General features: G+C 38.7%; 1 long non-coding RNA gene across 1 annotated transcript; it reads left to right on the top strand.

Annotated features, from left to right (window-relative positions):
- The first annotated feature begins 746 nt into the window (after positions 1 to 746).
- Positions 747 to 7,168, top strand: LOC139624777 (uncharacterized). Its single transcript, XR_011691740.1, has 3 exons — positions 747 to 2,242; positions 3,592 to 3,657; positions 5,326 to 7,168. It is a non-coding gene; the product is annotated as an uncharacterized lncRNA (long non-coding RNA).
- Positions 7,169 to 18,973: the final 11,805 nt, after the last annotated feature.

Raw genomic sequence — 18,973 nt, 5'->3', positions numbered from 1 at the left:
AATTAAATATGTAGCTTTTTATATAAAGGTTTATGTCCATACTAACAATATAATGTTTTTCTCTGTAATTATAAGGTAAAGATTAGTTTTATATCTGTATATTTTTATATTCAAACTCTGTAATTAACCCTCTGGTACCCTATCAAAAAGGGTTATTTGATTGAGGGGTTTTAACAGTAAAAAAAACATGCATTCTGCAATCACAGTGGCTTCAACTCTTGAGAAGAGGTAAAATTTGTAGTCTTTACTGTCCATCACCAGATGGAATATGTGGAGTAGTTAGAAAAGTTCATGACGGCGTCGAGTTGACACAGCTTTGTACCTTCTTAGCGTCGGTCAAGCTCTCTCTGTAGAGTGGAGACAGAAAGGGCGCATCTTTCGGTTGGCTGTCAAGCAGCGTAACGTGTGGGGGAAGGGGAGGTCAAAAACAGGGCAGTGGCACGTTCACGTGCAATCGGTAAACTTGTTGATGGGTAAAGCTTGAATTCAGATGATGAAATAAAAAGTTATGAGTGGGTTAATGACAATGACAGTGCCATGAAAACCTAAATGATGTCCAGATTCTGGAATGGAGTAAAATATTGATGCGTTTGATATTTTGCTTAACTCACCTTTGTTTATATACAGTGGGGCAAAAAAGTATTTAGTCAGCCACCAATTGTGCAAGTTCTCCCGCTTAAAAAGATGAGAGAGGCCTGTAATTTTCACTCAAAATCTCACGATACATGGCCCCATTCATTCTTTCCTTTACACAGATCAGTCGTCCTGGTCCCTCTGCAGAAAAACAGCCCCAAAGCATGATGTTTCCACCCCCATGCTTCACAGTAGGTATGGTGTTCTTTGGATGCAACTCAGCATTCTTTCTCCTCCAAACACGACAAGTTGAGTTTCTATCAAAAAGTTCTATTTTGGTTCCATCTGACCATATGACATTCTTCCAATCCTCTTCTGGATCATCCAAATGCTCTCTAGCAAACTTCAGACGGGCCTGGACATGTACTGGCTTAAGCAGGGGGACACGTCTGGCACTGCAGGATTTGAGTCCCTGGTGGCGTAGTGTGTTACTGATGGTAGCCTTTGTCACTTTGGTCGCAGCTCTCTGCAGGTCATTCACTAGGTCCCCCCGTGTGGTTCTGGGATTTTTGCTCACCGTTCTTGTGATCATTTTGACCCCACGGGGTGAGATCTTGCATGGAGCCCCAGATCAAGGGAGATTATCAGTCTTGTATGTCTTCCATTTCCTAATAATTGCTCCCACAGTTGATTTCTTCACACCAAGCTGCTTACCTATTGCAGATTCAGTCTTCCCTGGTGCAGGTCTACAATTTTGTTTCTGGTGTCCTTTGACAGCTCTTTGGTCTTGGCCAGAGTGGAGTTTGGAGTGTGACTGTTTGAGGTTGTGGACAGGTGTCTTTTATACTGATAACGTGTTCAAACTGGTGCCATTAATACAGGTAACGAGTGGAGGACAGAGGAGCCTCTTAAAGAAGAAGTTACAGGTCTGTGAAAGCCAGAAATCTTGCTTGTTTGTAGGTGACCAAATATTTATTTTACCGAGGAATTTACCAATTAATGCATTAAAAATCCTACAATGTGATTTCCTGGATTCTTTCCCCCCATTCTGTCTCTCATAGTTGAAGTGTACCTATGATGAAAATTACAGGCCTCTCTCATCTTTTTAAGTGGGAGAACTTGCACAGTTGGTGGCTGACTAAATACTTTTTTGCCCCACTGTAGTGCTTTACACATAATGCAGTATATAGTGTGTGACAGAGAGAGAGATGCTTATGTAACTGAATATATCAACATACAAATAAAAATTTCTTTTCTTTTCTTTATCATCTTTTCTTGATAAAGAAAAAGATACCACGTTGTTTTGAATGTGATTGGTTGAAGTGGCTATCATCAAGAAAACTGGCCAATCACAACTGTGTGCGCCTTCTTTTTTGAAAATACGTCAGTTGGATACGGCCAGAGCGATGATAGATCTCTATGGCTCTGGATACAGCGCCATAGCATCAGTCGGTCCACTAACGTTAGTGGACTATCTGACCACTCATGGATTACCTGGATTATTATCTGGATTATTTTACATCTGCTTGCCATGTTTTTATTTTGACCAAATCCGAGTTGTGGGATTTTGACGGAGAACCAAAAAAGTATGGACACAGTTGAAGGGTCAGACGGATGTTTGGTCAGCTAAGTGAACTTCACGGTTATAACTGTTCGCCTGCTATATGAGGTAAGAAAGCATTTCCCTGTTATTTGCTGTAAATTCATAATCAAAAGCAATGTTTGTGTTCTTTCCCTAATTTAAGTGATGATGTTTTCAAACAGTTAGATTAGCTAACTAAATTAACTAGCAAACATTTAAGTAAAGTCACAGGTGACAATGTTAGTTAGCTTGTTGGCCTGATTCGTGGTGTTAATATTAAATGGGGTTTAAACGAGAGGTTTTGTACGCTCTGTTTGCAGTCTTTGTCAGAGTTATGTTAGTAACCTTACAGTTGGTTGTCTCTCTCTCTCTCTCTCTCTCTCTCTCTCTCTCTCTCTGTGCGTGTGTGTTTGTGTCAGGGATGCAAACTGGTCACCTTTCGGCGAAAATCGCCATTTTGAATTCACCTTAAGTAATTTGTGTGATTCGTGCAGATTCAATTAGTTTTTTGAAAGCAGTGGCGCAATTCAGCCAGGAAAACAAGTTGTAAATGTCTAATACGTGACCATGATTTGAGCAGCAGAGCACACGTTACATTACATCGTACCTGTCAGTTGTATCTGTCAGACAATGGTGAAGAATGTTGATCACTGTTTCCCAAAGACCAAGGTGAAGTGTCTGCCTTGAACCGATGTCTGCCTTACATTACTTTAGTAGCACTAAGTTAACATTAATTCATGGGTGAGTTTTTCTCAATATGCTGACTGCAAATGTACATTAAATTAAATTAAATATAAATTAATTAAATGTACATTTTACTGGACATTAAAACAACACTGGAAACTTTTGTGTGTGTGTCCCCTGCCTATCCCACCCTTATGAGCTTTAGAGGACCTATTTCACACCTTGTTTTACCAGCCAAAATGCAACTGCTTGATTAATGGATATTTATTCACTTAATGAATACCTAGCAATACACCCAAGTTGGAATGAATCAACATTTATGTTAAGTTCCATGTACTTATATACATACTATATAAATTCACTGATACTTCTCATTCTAATTCCAGAGACGCTCATCGAGGCAAGTTGATGATTCTTATTTTCATGCAGTTATAAGAAAAACTTATGAATATTATATTCCATTTCTTTCAGGTCCCCTATATGGACTAAATACCACAAAATACTACACACTGGACTTTGATATCAAACTGTTTTGAAGATTTTTACATTAGTTCCCCCCTAAATTACACAGAAATACAGTATATGATAAGGCTTATGCCTGTCTTGGAGAGATGTTACAGAGATGTTATATTTGGCCTTATGTATGTGTGTTATGTATGTGTAACTGCCTGTTTATTTCTTAATATTTTTACATTCTCATTTCCAACACTGATAACTGCCAATGATGAGAAATTTGCTTATATTTTTTGTAGATCAAGCATTTGGACAAGGTTTACGGCAGAGAACAGGCATCCAACGGAGAGACAAGTCTACCATTAGTAAATATCAACTGCGATATATAAGACAAGATATTAGTCAATGTTATCCACTATCCCTTACATTGTGATGGAGATCTATAAGTGTAGACAAATCTTTAAAGCCTTGGTGGAAAAGTCGAAGTATTTTACTCCAAGAGCTTGAAATACAAACAAGTCATCTACACTTCTGCCGCGTAAGATTTTCAAATGTGCGTGGTGATTTGTGTGCGTGTGATTCTTTTTCACATTTACAATTGATACAGACACAACTCTCCGCACAGATTTGTAAATAGTTTTACTACAATAGAGAGCCGAAGTCACGCTCCTTCCGGTGTGCTCCATAGGACCTTATTTCAGAAAAGGTTTGTATGGCAGTCAATGGTGAGAGACAAATTATTTCTTGAGCCTGTTTGAATTGAGCCGTGAATCACACATTTGTCAATTTAAAAGATTCTTGACTTAATTTGAAAGTCGTAGCTTGTTGTAGATATAGTAAAGAACCATAGTCATTAACAGCAACATAGCCATTAGCTCAACACATACTGTAATGAGGGGAAAAGTATTAAAAGAGATGAAAATGACTACAAGTCTGCTGTTGTTGAGAGCTGCAGCACTGTGAAAGAAGAGTTAGTCAGTTAAAGGGATCCTTATTAGCAGTGTCGTGCATCAACAGTGACTTTCCCCCTACTGCATCCTGTGAGCAGAGTTCCGGCTGTTTTTGGTGTTGAAATGCCGCCTGCCAACCTATGCTGCCGACAGCCGCACCTGTTTACAGTGTGTTGTACTGCGCACTGCAGGTCGGCAGTCAGCAGCGTGCAGTGATACGAAGGGAGAGAAAATAGCGCCAAGTGATTGTGAGGTCTGACTTTTTTGTGGACAGCGGTTTTGTGATACAAATGTGTTACTCTTTTGAACGCATATTGTTTTGAGAAGCAAAACGCTTTATTTTTGCAACCCCAGCCAACCAGCCGGAACTACGGATTTCAACACCAAGACCGGGCCGGAACTCTGCTCACAGGACGCAGTAGGGGGAAAGTCACTGTTGATGCACGACACAGCTAATCAGGATGTCATACAGCTTCATGTCAAAAGATCTGAACTATCCCTTTAAGTCCGTGAGAGCTGCTTGTAGGACTGGCTTTCTCTGAATGCTGAACAAGACAACGTCAGTTATGTGAGTCGTCTTTATAATTACGTAATTACGTATTTTCACAGGCTTTTACTTAAATAGTTTTACAATAAACTTTGACTTCCCTGACTAGCAAAATTATCTTTTGAATTGACAACATCGATATACTGTATTTGTGAATCAAGGCTCAATTCAAACAGGATCAAAAAATAATTTGTCTCTTTCCATTAACAATACATACATACATGTCTTCTCACTAATGAACAATCAGTGTTATACTGTTTTTATTTCAGTCTGGAAGACACAAAATCCGCTGCAGTTTGTCTCTCACTTGCAGTTTTAAACAAACTAAATATGTTTGAAAGAAAAGAAGTTTTATTATTATAAAAGAAGGGATTATTATTTATTTTAGAAAGTTGCATAAAAACAAAAAAAAGGTCACCCCCCTAAATAGCAAACTGCAAACTCCTCCTGGTTGTTTAAATGGTAAATTCTACTTTTTATAGTAAGGACATTTCAGTAGATCTCACTTTTTCCTTTTTCCTTTCCCCCATCACCAGATGCACCAAAGATTCAGCTGATTTCTGGCAGTTTGGAGGAGGCTTCTTCTTTATCTGATACGTTGCACTGTCACTTCAGATTCATTGATTTTTTGTGGTATGTTTTGATTTTGCTTAGTAGTACACTGTATATTTAGGGTTCTAAATCAAGAATGTAATGCTTGTCCAAATACTACAAATATTATCAGAACGACAGTATACAGAGCCCCCAAGGGTCAGGAGAAGAATGTGGAAAACAAAACTGGAATGGAAAATACAAGCTAAAAAACAACAGACCACAACCCCCTCAAAAGCTCTCCACCTGTTTCAAAGGTGAGATAGTACCGTTAACAGAGAAGATACACATATGGAGAAATAGAATTTTTAGTTTTTCATTTCCTCCTGGGGGGCTCTGAAGAACTGTTTGTGAATGATTGGTTGATAATGTAAATGTACAACTCAATACATTAATTAAAGGGGTTTTAGAATCAACAGTGGTGTATATTTTATTTGTAATTAAGTTCAAGTTGAGAATAATTAATAGTGAAAATATTAAGGGTTTTTGTTTGGCAGTCGTACCTGCCAGTCATACAGTTTTTTAAGGTGGTTTTTAAGGCATATTAAAGGAGTTTGATCATAATAATTTAGTTAAAATCTGTAGAATAACAGTATTTTTCCGCAGAACTCTTAGCATTGTCACTTTATTAAAAGTGTTTGATCACAATAATTTAGTAAAAATCTGTGAAATAATGGTATTTTTCTGCAGCACTTTTAGCATTGCCACTTTATTAAAAGTGTTTGATAGTAATAATTTAGGAAAAATCTGTAAAATAATGGTATTTTTCTGCAGACCATTTAATGAAAATTTCTGTAAAAGTAATGTTTCTTGACTTAATTTGAATTAGGATAGTTTACCTTAATTTTATGGTTTTTGTTTGGCAGCCGTAGCTGCCAGTCATTGACCGTTTTTTTTACAGGTTTTTTTTTTTACAGTGCAAAATAATCACCAATATTTATCTGCATCAGTATCATGATCAGTTATTTGTTTCATAAAAACATGTTGTTAAAATCATTCATCGATATAAGAACAGAATATGACATTTAACAGATTTTTTAATATCTGCAAGTTTGGAGTATTGTCTATCACTTATTAAGGAAAATAAGTTGAGGTTTGGATCATCTGAAGATGAGGATATATTAATGTCAATTAAAGAGAATTTGATGATAATTTATCTAAGGGTCTTTCATCTTTCCATCGTCTGTTAAAAAGGTTCTGGGAAAGGTTTTAGATGATTCAACATTTGTGAAAGAATACACTTCTCATTTACAAGTGACAATAAGTAATAATTTCTAAAGATAATTCATCAAACTGTCAAATTGTAAAACTAAAGAAGGAACATTTATGCATCTGTTTAGCGATCTGTTCTCCTTTTCACTTCTTCACTAACTCAGTTTAAAAAGAGAATTTAATTTAAACCTTGTTTCTGTTTATTAAACAATATTCCCCATTTTCACTTAGATACAAAAATATTTTTGTAAAAATGAATCTCCTGCAACGTTTAAGCTGTTCCTGGATCAAATATCAGAATTTTGACCTTTAAAGATAGTAACTCTAGGACTGGATTCTTGGTTGGAAAACTTTTATAGAGGTGATTAATATTTTTTTGGCCCCAATTCTTTATGGATATACAGTACGTGCATCATAAAGTAAGTTAGGCAAATTATGTTATCTGTCACTGTTTTTTGTTTTTGATTGTTTTGTTTCTCTGATACACAACCTGTGTGCGTGCATATATGTGGACATACTGTATATACACTACCGTTCAAAAGCTTGGGGTCACCCAAACAATTTTGTGTTTTTCATGAAAACTCACACTTTTATTTATCAAATGAGTTGTAAAATGAATAGAAAATATAGTCAAGACATTGACAAGGTTAGAAATAATGATTTTTATTTGAAATAATAATTTTCTCCTTCAAACTATGCTTTCGTCAAAGAATGCTTTATTTGCAGCAATTACAGCATTGCAGGCATTCTAGCTGTTGAGGTAATCTGGAGAAATTTCACCCCACGCTTCCAGAAGCCCCTCCCACAAGTTGGATTGGCTTGATGGGCACTTCTTGCATACCATACGGTCAAGCTGCTCCCACAACAGCTCAATGGGGTTGAGATCTGGTGACTGCGCTGGCCACTCCATTACAGATAGAATATCAGCTGCCTGCTTCTTCCCTAAATAGTTCTTGCATAATTTGGAGGTGTGCTTTGGGTCATTGTCCTGAGGAAATTGGCTCCAATCAAGCGCTGTCCACAGGGTATGGCATGGCGTTGCAAAATGGAGTGATAGCCTTCCTTATTCAAAATCCCTTTTACCTTGTACAAATCTCCCACCAGCACCAAAGCAACCCCAGATCATCACATTACCTCCACCATGCTTGACAGATGGCGTCAGGCACTCTTCCAGCATCTTTTCAGTTGTTCTGCATCTCACAAATGTTCTTCTGTGTGATCCAAACACCTCAAACTTCGATTCGTCTGTCCATAACACTTTTTTCCAATCTTCCTCTGTCCAATGTCTGTGTTCTTTTGCCCATATTAATCTTTTCCTTTTATTGGCCAGTCTCAGATATGGCTTTTTCTTTGCCACGGGGCCTCCCACTTCTCTTTCTACCCTGGTTAGAGCCTGTTTGTGCTGTTCTCTGAAGGGAGTAGTACACACCGTTGTAGGAAATCCTCAGTTTCTTGGCAATTTCTCGCATGGAATAGCCTTCATTTATCTAAGAACAAGAATAGACTGTCGAGTTTCACATGAAAGTTCTGGCCATTTTGAGAGTTTAATCGAACCCACAAATGTGATGCTCCAGATTCTCAACCAGCCCAAAGGAAGGTCAATTTTATAGCTTCTCTAACCAGCAAAACTGTTTTCAGCTGTGCTAACATAATTGCACAAGGGTTTTCAAGGGTTTTCTAATCATCCATTAGCCTTCTAATGCAATTAGCAAACACAATGTACCATTAGAACACTGGAGTGATGGTTGCTGGAAATGGGCCTCTATACACCTATGTAAATATTGCATTAAAAACCAGACGTTTGCAGCTAGAATAGTCATTTACCATATTAACAATGTATAGAGTGTATTTCTGATTAGTTTAATGTTATCTTCATTGAAAAAACAGTGCTTTTATTTCAAAAATAAGGACATTTCTAAGTGACCCCAAACTTTTGAACGGTAGTGTACATGCACGCATGCATTCAAGTCAAAAACAGGTATTTTTTCTGTGTAGTTGTCTTGGGTGTGTGTGTGTGTGTGTGTGTCTGCCACCAACACTGTGAACTCAGTCTGGTCCAGTTTCAGTGACAAGGAAATATTCACCACAAACATGGTACAGTGCAAAAATACACAAGCTTTTATTGAGGTTACAATCAAACTATCAAACTATAAATGGACAGTACCCAGGCAGTGATGCCCCCTCTGGTCCCTGGGGTATTACTGCCCACTGGTACTTGAAGGTTGGTGAGAATTGTAGGTGTAGCTGCTGTTTTTAACCCCAATGGCCACACAGGGCAACAATGAGCCTGTTACACACTTGAAACAAAGGTTGATAAGTGTCACAAAGGTGAGATTTATGCTTTATAAGAATATTTTTTGTTTAGGAATAGAAAAGATGGACATGCAGTGGATGAGACAGTCCTGAACAGGACCAACCTGTTAATGTTCCACAATTAAAAAGGTTTCTGCTCTTTGGAGCCACAAGTCCAAACCAAATCTGTGTCAGCAGCCGTTGCAGTGATTTGAAGCCTAAATGTTTTACAGAGAGAGAGTCAGGAGACTCAGAGCTTTCAAACAATGAAGAATTCGTCTAGGTTGTGTGAAGATTGAATCCGGTACAGACCACAAAACACATGAAGCAGCACTGCCAAGGTCAAAGACTGCCACAGCTGAGACAGTGAGTGCTAACCCTTTGCACAGCCTTACTCTAACCCTAAACACTCACCTGGACAGGAAGTCAGAAACACTCACATCCCCTCAGACCAGATCCCAGCTGAAGAAAATTTGACTCCAATTTATTCAGGTGGTACTCAGTCTACAACAACTGTTGTTTTACTTGTGTTCTTCAGTATTACAGGGTGTCTGGGATCATCATGACCGTGGTTACAGTTTAGCCTCTGTATTACTGGATGATGCCAGGATGGCTCCTGAGAGCAGCGGTGGTCTGTGCTCTGCTTCTTGCTAAGACTTGTCAACATGTTTTTATTCTTGTGTAAATTAAATTTAATCAACCAAAAAGTGACCAAAGGGAAACATTGAGCTGCAGCTGCAGAAATAAAAGGTAAGTCTGTACATGGCTGCTTTGTTTCTATGTATTCCAGTTAGACAATGTCTGACCACGACTGACGATGACACAATATCCCTGTCCATGTTTCAACTCGACACTTTGGGGTGAGGATGGTTAATTTTAAATGTGGTGCTTTCATCAAAAATTAAGTTTTATTTCATGGTCCTGTGTAACTCACACCATCATAATGCTTCTTCTTCACTACGATTTAGATAAATTGTTGAAAATGTTAAATTGTTGCACTGAAGTAATTTGGAGATTCTTGGAGATTTTAATATAAACTGGTTAGATAATAATGAGAAACAAAAACTCTGAAGTCTCAAAAAATAAACTGCATCAAATCATAAAAACATCCATCAAGACACACTAATTTACAGGCCTGTGCGATCACAGCATGGACAAAAAACCTTTACAGAGCTGGTTCTGTGGACAGCAAACAGGAATCCCTAAGGACTAAATAACTCAGTATGAAAGAAGAATACGAATCCAGGACAAATTGATGATTTAAATGAGTGTTGCAATAATCTGATGGACAGACGTAAATATAATCCAAACGTTCACATCCCTTTAAAAGAAACCAGAGAAAAGTAAATTTGCCCTTGGATAAATATTCATATTTATCAGCTAATGAAAATGAGGAATCTTGGGTCTAAAACACGTTTTTTTCTGATGCATACATTGCTCAGTTTCTGTGCTGGTGCTCCTGCTGCTTCTCTAAAGTGTCAGTGGAAAACATCAGGTCTTGTTCCGGTACCTAAAGTAGGCAGCCCAGCTGAGATAAATGACTATAGACTGGTGGCCTTCACATCACACATCAAGAAGACCCTGGAGCGGCTGCTTCTACATCTACTGAGGCCATAGGTTGAGCAGCACTAGATCCCCTACAGTTTGTTACAGGAACATATTGGAGTGGATGATCCAGCCTCTACACGCTCCACCGGGCCCATTCTTACTTGGATGAGCCAGGTGGTTATGTGAGGATTATGCTCTTTGATTTTCCAAGTGCATTTAAGAATATCTGACCCCCCCATTTTCAAAGACAAGCTAGAAGGGTTGGGGTGGAGCCCTCCTTCAGGTCCTGGATTGTGGATTACCTCACAAGACGACCACAGTACGTCAGGCTGGTAACTCAGGGACAGTGGTGAGCAGCACTGGGGCTCCACAGGGGACTGTTCTGGCTCCGATCCTGTTCACCCTGTATACAGCAGACTCTAACACAACTCTGAGTCTCCACATCCAGATGATGACACAGCTGTTGTGCCGTGTATCAGGAATGGGCAGGAGAGAGAGAACAGGGATCTGACGATGGCCTTCATTGAGGGAGCAACAAGAACTGCCTCCCTCTGAACCTCCAGCACCAAGGAGATGGTCTCTGACTTTCTCAGGACTAGACCCGCACTTCATCCAGTTAGAGTTAGAGGGAAGGACACTGAGGTGGTGCACACTTATAATATCTAGGTGTGCACCTATACAGTAAACTGGACCGGTCCCTGAACACAGATGCTATCTACAGGAAGGGGCGGAGCCAGCTCTTCTTCCTCTTCCTAATCCTCCGCCTTTGACATCTGCAGTGAAATGCTGCACATGTTTTATCAGTCAGTGGTGGAGAGGGTCCTCTTCTCTGCTGTGGTCTGCTGCAGCAGCAGGTCAGACCAGAACACAAGAAGACTGGACCAGCTGGTTCTAAAGGCTGGGTCTGTGACTGGAGGAGTCTGGACTCACTCAGGACTGTTGTGGACAGACACATCATCTGTAAGATGCAGCCATGTTGGACAACACCAACCACCCTCTCCACAACATCCTTCAGGGCAGAGAAGCAGCTACAGCAGGAGCCAACGTCTCATTTCTCTGCTGCAGGACTGAGAGGTTCATGAAATCCTCCGTTCACTGTCATCAGACTGTTCAACACCTCAGACAGAGACAGTGGATCATCACACTTACTATTAATATAAACAGCACATGCTACTGGACAATTGAATTTCTCCTAGGGGATGATTAAAGTATTCCTACCTACCTAATTAGTGAGTGAGTGTAGTGAGTACACACTTCCTCACTCTGTTAGTCAATTAACCACACAGCAGGCCATATCAGTCTGATATTTGCATGAAAAAGGCGCCAACACCCCAGACACAGACATGAGGTCATGTTCAGTGACTGAGGTGACACTGAGCAGACAGCTAGTGGACTGTGATAGCATCCACCTCTCACTCAAACTTTGGGAATCCCAAAAACAGAACTCACAACAAAGAGGGAAAGTCCATGGGCCAAACAAAAAAATAGGACAAGCACCTCTATCTGCTGGACCCAGCCGTGGTCCTTCAGAGAGAAACACAGCAGCATTCAGGTGCATGTACACCACAACACAACACAGTACATAATGTGTTGGAATGTCCATCCATTAAGTGATCTTTATAAAAGTAATGTTGCTCAAGCTGCTGTGAGGATCTTCAAAGTTATGATGTTATGTCAGTTTTGTTGCAATCAGTGCAAATAATTATAGATGTATATTTTTCCCAGACATTGTAACATGTTGTATCTAAACATACACGACTTCCGGTTTGACAAGTTAGGCGATGGCAGCGTAGGAGAGTAGCTCCCAACATGTCGAAGTAAAAATTGCCCACAACAACCCGAATAAGTTAAAAAAAAACATGAGTACAGTTGAATTTAGGACTGTGGGCTTCGAGAATGCCTAAATATCAGCCGAAAAAGTTCATGCAGTCTGAGTTAATTGAGAGAGACGAAGTTAGCCAGGAGCTCCATGCTAGCAACGAAATGGAGGATACGGACTCGGACCACGGCCAGGAGCAGATGGAAGAAGCAGGTCTGGGCCTTATACTGAAAGAACTAAGGGAGTTTAGGATGGACAACAGTCAGCAGCTGAAAGAGATCTGTGAAGAAATAAACAAAACTAATACTAGAATAAAGGAGGCGGAAAAGAGGATCGACACGGCTGAAACTCGGATACAAGGGACGGAAGAACCGGTTACGGAGCTGCTGAAACTGCAGATACACCTGGATGCAAAGTTGACGGATTTAGAGAGTCGCTCCAGAAAAGAGAACGTCAGAATCCACGGAGTTAAAGAAGGAGAGGAGGAGAACTCTCCATCGATGGTGGGTTATGTCGAGTGTTTGCTGCGGGAGGGCCTGACACCGAAGCCGCCACCAGGAGCTCCACCAAGGTCCATTGTGGCAAAATTGTCCAGCTACAGGATGAAAGAGGAGTTACTGAAGCTGGCCTGGCAAAAGTGGGGATTTCAACTTCATGGAAAAAGGATTAATCTGGATCACGACTACGTGCCTGATGTGTTGAAAAAGTGAAAGGAATATGCCGAAGCAAAATCAGTACTGAAAGAGAAGAAAATCAGATTTCAAACTCTGTTCCCGGCCCGGTTAAGAGTGTTCTACCTGGAGGGGATAGTGCTGTACGGATCAGCGGAGGAGGCGACCGGGGACATGGTGAAGAGGGGCTTCCCGGTCTTGGTTATTAAACACCCGGAATCAGGCAAGGACAGGAGTTACATGGGAAAACTACAGGCTTTTAGACGCCAGGATCCAGCATGACTATAAAACATCGGTGATGCATGGGTCATTGAAAGTCCCAAAGAAGAAGGGATGAGTTTATATTCTAAAGAGGAGAATCCAGGGGAACCAGCTATCAGTAAGAACAGACTGCGAACAAGTACTGTACATTACAGGAACATTTTACAGGCTAAAACTAACAACATACTGTAACGTCGGAAGATTTGTTTTCCTCTGTCAGACAGCCGGATGGACACTAGAATAAAACTGCAAAGGACTGAGGGCTCTCTCACACTGGCCGGTGAGGGAGGATTTCCCTCAAGGCCCTCTAATCATCAGGGCCTAATAAGGCTCGAGATGAAGACCTCACTATTGGATTTTTTTTTTCATGTGTTACTGTATTTGTGTTGTTCCCAAGTGGCAACCCACTGTGACGTTCACCCATTGGTTTGCAAATTGCTGTTTTGAAGCCTCGAGTTTGCAATTTGGCCGCCGCCATCTTGATTTTTTGAAACCAGAAGAAACCATATTTGGAGAAGAGGGTGGAGCTGAGGAGGAGCGAGGGGTGGGGCTGACCTAAGAGCCGAGGTCACTATGCACGCCCACCTAAACTGTCAACCTGACGCAGCGCTGCTGAATCCGAAGTCATTTTCCATAAGTCGAGGTAAACTTTATTACGAAGTGTTAAAGTACTTTTAATAGTTAATAGCTAAAAGGGACTGCTCTTGATTGACAAGCCAGAATGTGTCAATCATATGTTAGCCACGCCCCAAGGCATACTCTACTTTATCATCTATTTTAAATTAAATGGGACTATAATTTTAAAAATGAACATCATGTTGTATTGAAGAAGACTTGAAACTAGCGATTGAGACCATAAACTCGTTATGAAAACGTTTACTGGGGTCATAAACCAAGTGAGAAGTAGGGTCATTTTCTCATAGACTTCCATACAATCGGACTTCTTTTTGCAACCAGTGGTGTCGCCCCCTGATGGTCATTCGATAGAATGCAGGTTTAAGGCACTTCCGCATTGGCTTCATTTTCCGGAGCCGGCGTTGACGTTTTTATATACAGTCTATGGTTGTTTCTCATTAGGAGGCATGTTTTGCTGCCGTTCCATGCAGCTTGTGGGGTGCTGCCTGTGATACATTCAGTTCATGGTGAATATCTGTGTTGGTGCGAGAGGGTTCTCCTTTTTATTTCTTTTCAATAATGGACACTAAATGCAAGCAATCAAAATAGCAACTTATAATGTGAATGGTCTGGTCAACCCTATCAAAGAAGTAAGATTTTGACAAAACTGAAAAGAGACAAAGTTGAGGTGGCGTTTTTGCAAGAAACCCATCTTTCAGACACAGAGCACGCTAAATTAAAAAGAATGGGCTTTAAGTATCATTTCTCATCATCATATGCAAATGGGCATAGGAGAGGAGTGGCAATATTAATTTCCAGTAAAATTTGTTTTGAGTCTATATTTGAAAAGAAGGACACAGAAGGAAGACATGTGTTTTTGAGAGGGAATTTAAATGGCTCATTGATAACTTTGCTGAATATATATGCGCCCCCTAATTCTGATTGGAGTTTTTGTTAGTCAAATATTTGAATTGATTATAGCAGAATCTCAAGGTGTATTAATTTGTGGGGGGGGTCTCGATATTAGATTATGCCCTAAACTTGATTCATCAAAAACACAGGTAGCTCAGCCCAGTCACCTGAACAAAAAGATCAATTTGGCAATAAAAGATATTGGATTAGTAGATGTGTGGAGAGAATTAAATCCGTTAGAGAGCGACTATACATATTTTTCTAATCCACACTTGTTGTATTCAAGGATTGACTACTTTTTAACCTTTGGTAAAGATTTACACAGGGTTGGGGATTGCAGCATAGGGATTATGGACCTTTCAGACCATAGCCCTGTGTATTTAAAACTACAGGACCATAGAAACACCTTATGGAGATTAAACATACATATATTGAATCATATGAAGGACCAAATTAAGAAGGATATTGCTGACTTTCTGGAACAGAACGACAATGGTTGAGGTTACACCTCCGATATTATGGGATGCATGTAAAGCTGTGCTGAGGGGAAAGATAATTGGATACAGTTCCCACTTAAAAAGAGCTAGGCTAAAAGAGCTAGACCAGCTCCAAACAGAATTGAAACAGTTAGAACAAAAACATAAAGACACAAATGACAAGAAAATTAAAGAAGCACTTAAAAAGAAAAAGAATGAAATAGATGAGATCTATACAAGAGATATACAAAAAAGTTAATATTTACAAAACAGAAGTATTATGAAGGAGGTGGGAAAGACAGTAAATTGTTGGCTTATAGGCTGAAAAAGCAACAGGCAGAGAATTCAATCCATAAAATTAAAAACCCGATGACTAATTTAGTACACTATAAATTGGAAGAGATACAGAATAGCTTTGAAACATATTTTCAAAGACTATACTCTCAACCCCATGTTGATAGAGGGAAAATGGAAGAATTTTTTGAGAAAATTAATCTTCCTAAATTGACGGGTAAGCAGAGTAACCAACTTGCAGTAGAAATTACAGAGAAGAAAGAAATAAAAGTAGCCATAGCTCATCTCAAATCAGGGAAAGCCCCTGGCCCTGATGGGTTTCCTTTAGAGTGGTATGGGGTGTTGGGCGTTCATTGATCCCTATGTTGCAGTCCACCTTTAATTGGGTCCTTAAAAGGAATATAATACCCCACTCCTGGAGGGAAGCAGTATTTTCACTTATTCCAAAAGAGGGAAAGGATAGATCTGAATGCGGTAACTATAGACCAGTTAGCGTGTTAAATCAGGACTATAAGATCTTTACACATATACTGGCCAAGCGAATAGAAGGACTGTTACCACAAATCATGAATCTTGAGACAAACCCAAGATAATATCAGACGGACTTTATATGTAATAAGTCATATAACAGAACAGGATTTAGAAGCAGTATTAGTCGGACTAGATGCAGAAAAGGCCTTTGATTGTGTAAATTGGTTTTCACAACTCCTTTATTAAGACAATACAAGCTCTTTATGATAACCCGAGGGCCAGACTTAAAATTAATGGGGTAGTTTCTAACCCCTTTTCACTGGAACGGGGAACAAGGCAGGGATGTCCAATTAGCCCCCTTTTATTTGCGATTTTTATTGAACCCTTGAGTCAATGGATTATACAAAATAAGAACATTAAAGGAATACATATGAAGGAAGGAGAACAAAAGATTTCCTTGTTTGCAGATGACATACTGATACAGTTATCCTGTCCAGAACAATCTCTAGTACATTTGTTTTCACGTTTGGATCAATATGGATCTTTCTCTGGATATAAATTAAATGTTTCCAAAGCACAAGTTCTCAGTTTCAATTAAAGTCCCTCAGAAAATGTGAAGAAAAGATAGTTAGTGTGTTGGTGCAATCCAGAATATAGTTCTAGATGGAGGGAGTTGGAGGGGGCCATAACAGCAAAGTTCCCAATTCAAGCGGCAATAGGGGATAAGGGTTTGATGAATAAATTAATCTGGGAACCCCTGGATTGGTTTACCACTTAAGCTGTGGAATAGGGTAATAACTAAAAAGAATTTGAAAGAGGCGATAAAAGAACTGAGATGGTGTGCATTTGATCCAGATTTCATGCCTAAAAATTTGGATGCAAGATTCAAGGCCTGGAAAACTCATGGACTAACAGCATATTGTACTTTTTTGTGTAAGGGGTCAGTGAACAGTTTTCAAAACCTAAAGAGACAATTTGGTCTAAATAGTGATGACTTCTTTAGATTCTTACAGGTTTGTCACCATGTTGAACAAATAAGGAAAGAGATTAAACAAGAGCAATGGGATAATATTCTACTAAAAGCATTTATGGATGCATATGTTTCTGGCCCAGCCCAAAAAAACCATCTCAAGACTCTATAGGGGTTTACAACAAATGAAGGGTAGCTCATTGCATGTAAAGCAGAAATGGGAGAGGGAAGGAAATCTAGTCTTAAGCGAAGAAGATTGGGAATATGTATGTGAGATACAATGGAAAACTTCAAATTCAACACTATGGAGAGAATTTTGTTGGAAAACCCTTATTCGATTTTTTATCACTCCAGCTCAAAAAAGACACTATTCCAATTCATCTACATGTTGGAGACAGTGTGGATGCCTCAAGGCAAATAATTTTCACATATTTTAGTCTTGTTCAATATTGTTGCCTTTCTGGCAGGAGGTCTACAACATTTTGCAAAAAGTATTTCAGACAGATATTACTTTTCAGTTTGGATCATTATATTTAGGAGTTTTACCATCAGAAAATGTCTCCTCTAGTGACAAATACTTATTTCAGATTCTAAGTGCCACTTTTAGAAAAGCTATAACAAGGAAATGGCTAAAACTAGAAAAACCTACAGTGGACAAATGGTTTGACATCATTTAACCCTAACCCTAACCCTATTTTTAAGATGGAAAGAATTACTTTTGTTATAAGACTAAAACAGGGACTGTTTTTGAAAAGATGGGAAAGATGGATTAGATCTCCTATTCGTCCATCATTTGTCTAGTACCAGGTGTTATATCCATTTCCCTTTTTCAACCCTTATGCATCAGTATATATTGTTTTCTCTCTAGTATAACAGATGTACACCCCAGCATTCTTGTTCTAAGGAGTTAAGTTCTCAATTTTTGTATTTCATTAATTTCATCTTTTGTGTGATCGAGGAAGGAATAATCATCCCTATCTGTATTGTCAGTGGAATTGTGGAAGTATTATGGTGCAATTCAGTTGTAATTTACACATGAATGGATGAGATTGGTGATTTGATAAGTGAAGAACATGGGAACCATGAAAATCACAATAAAAACAGAATTGAAAAAAATAAACAAACATACACAACATGTTACAATATATTTTAAACTGAAACAATGTAATGTTATACAAGTTAATTATAAGAATAAAGACGTCTCACCAAGCTAGCTTTCTTTTGCTTTTGAATCTTCAACATCATGTTCAACATGAACACTTCTCCACTTTACTGTGCAGTTTTTAGGGTTATCCATGTGACTTGTTCTAATGAACAGTGTGTTATAGTACCATTATTGTACAGTGTATATTCAGAGTAGTATATCTGGTAGTCTAGTATGGTCTAGTCATGCTTCTATCTTTTTCTTTTTATCTAGCTATTTTTATATTTTATAATCTATTTATTTGTATCATTTTCTCAGTATGACTGTTTTCCCCTTTTTTTAAATTAAATTACAGTTTTTGATAACATTTCTGCAATCAAAGGGCCACACACATTGTAATATTAACCATTCAAATAAAAATAATAGATATGGGATTATTTCATAAATTATGTGCAATTAATAAGTTATTTTGTTAGAAACCCTTTGATTCTTTCAGTTAACTGACTGAAATCTCTATATTTTTGTGGTTAACATTGGTTTCATTGTTCTCAGTTAAGCCAATATTACAACTAATAATAATAATAATACTGATAATATGAATGAATTTTACTTATAAGTGCCTTTCAGGGCACCAAAGGACAACTTACATATAAAAATAACTCCTACACAATAGCAAATAGTCAACATAATTATCACATAATTGCACAGAGAAGGCAAAATTTTAACTAATACATATCCAAACAACTGGGATTTGTTTAAATTTCAAATCAGGAAAATAATTATACTATAATTTTTGCTAAAAAGAAGACAAGGAAGAGAACTTACGGACTTCCTCACTGAAAAGTAAAAACAAGGTCTAACTAATCCCTGAAACTAATAAATTACACAGCACAGACAGCACAGAAATA

Source organism: Trachinotus anak, unplaced genomic scaffold, assembly GCF_046630095.1.
Source record: "Trachinotus anak isolate AG129_WGS33_773 ecotype Australia unplaced genomic scaffold, CSIRO_AGI_Tana_v1 ptg000008l, whole genome shotgun sequence".
NCBI classification, from domain to species: domain Eukaryota; kingdom Metazoa; phylum Chordata; class Actinopteri; order Carangiformes; family Carangidae; genus Trachinotus; species Trachinotus anak.
Note: the sequence above shows the minus strand (reverse complement) of the source record. Positions and strands in the feature narration are given on the sequence as shown.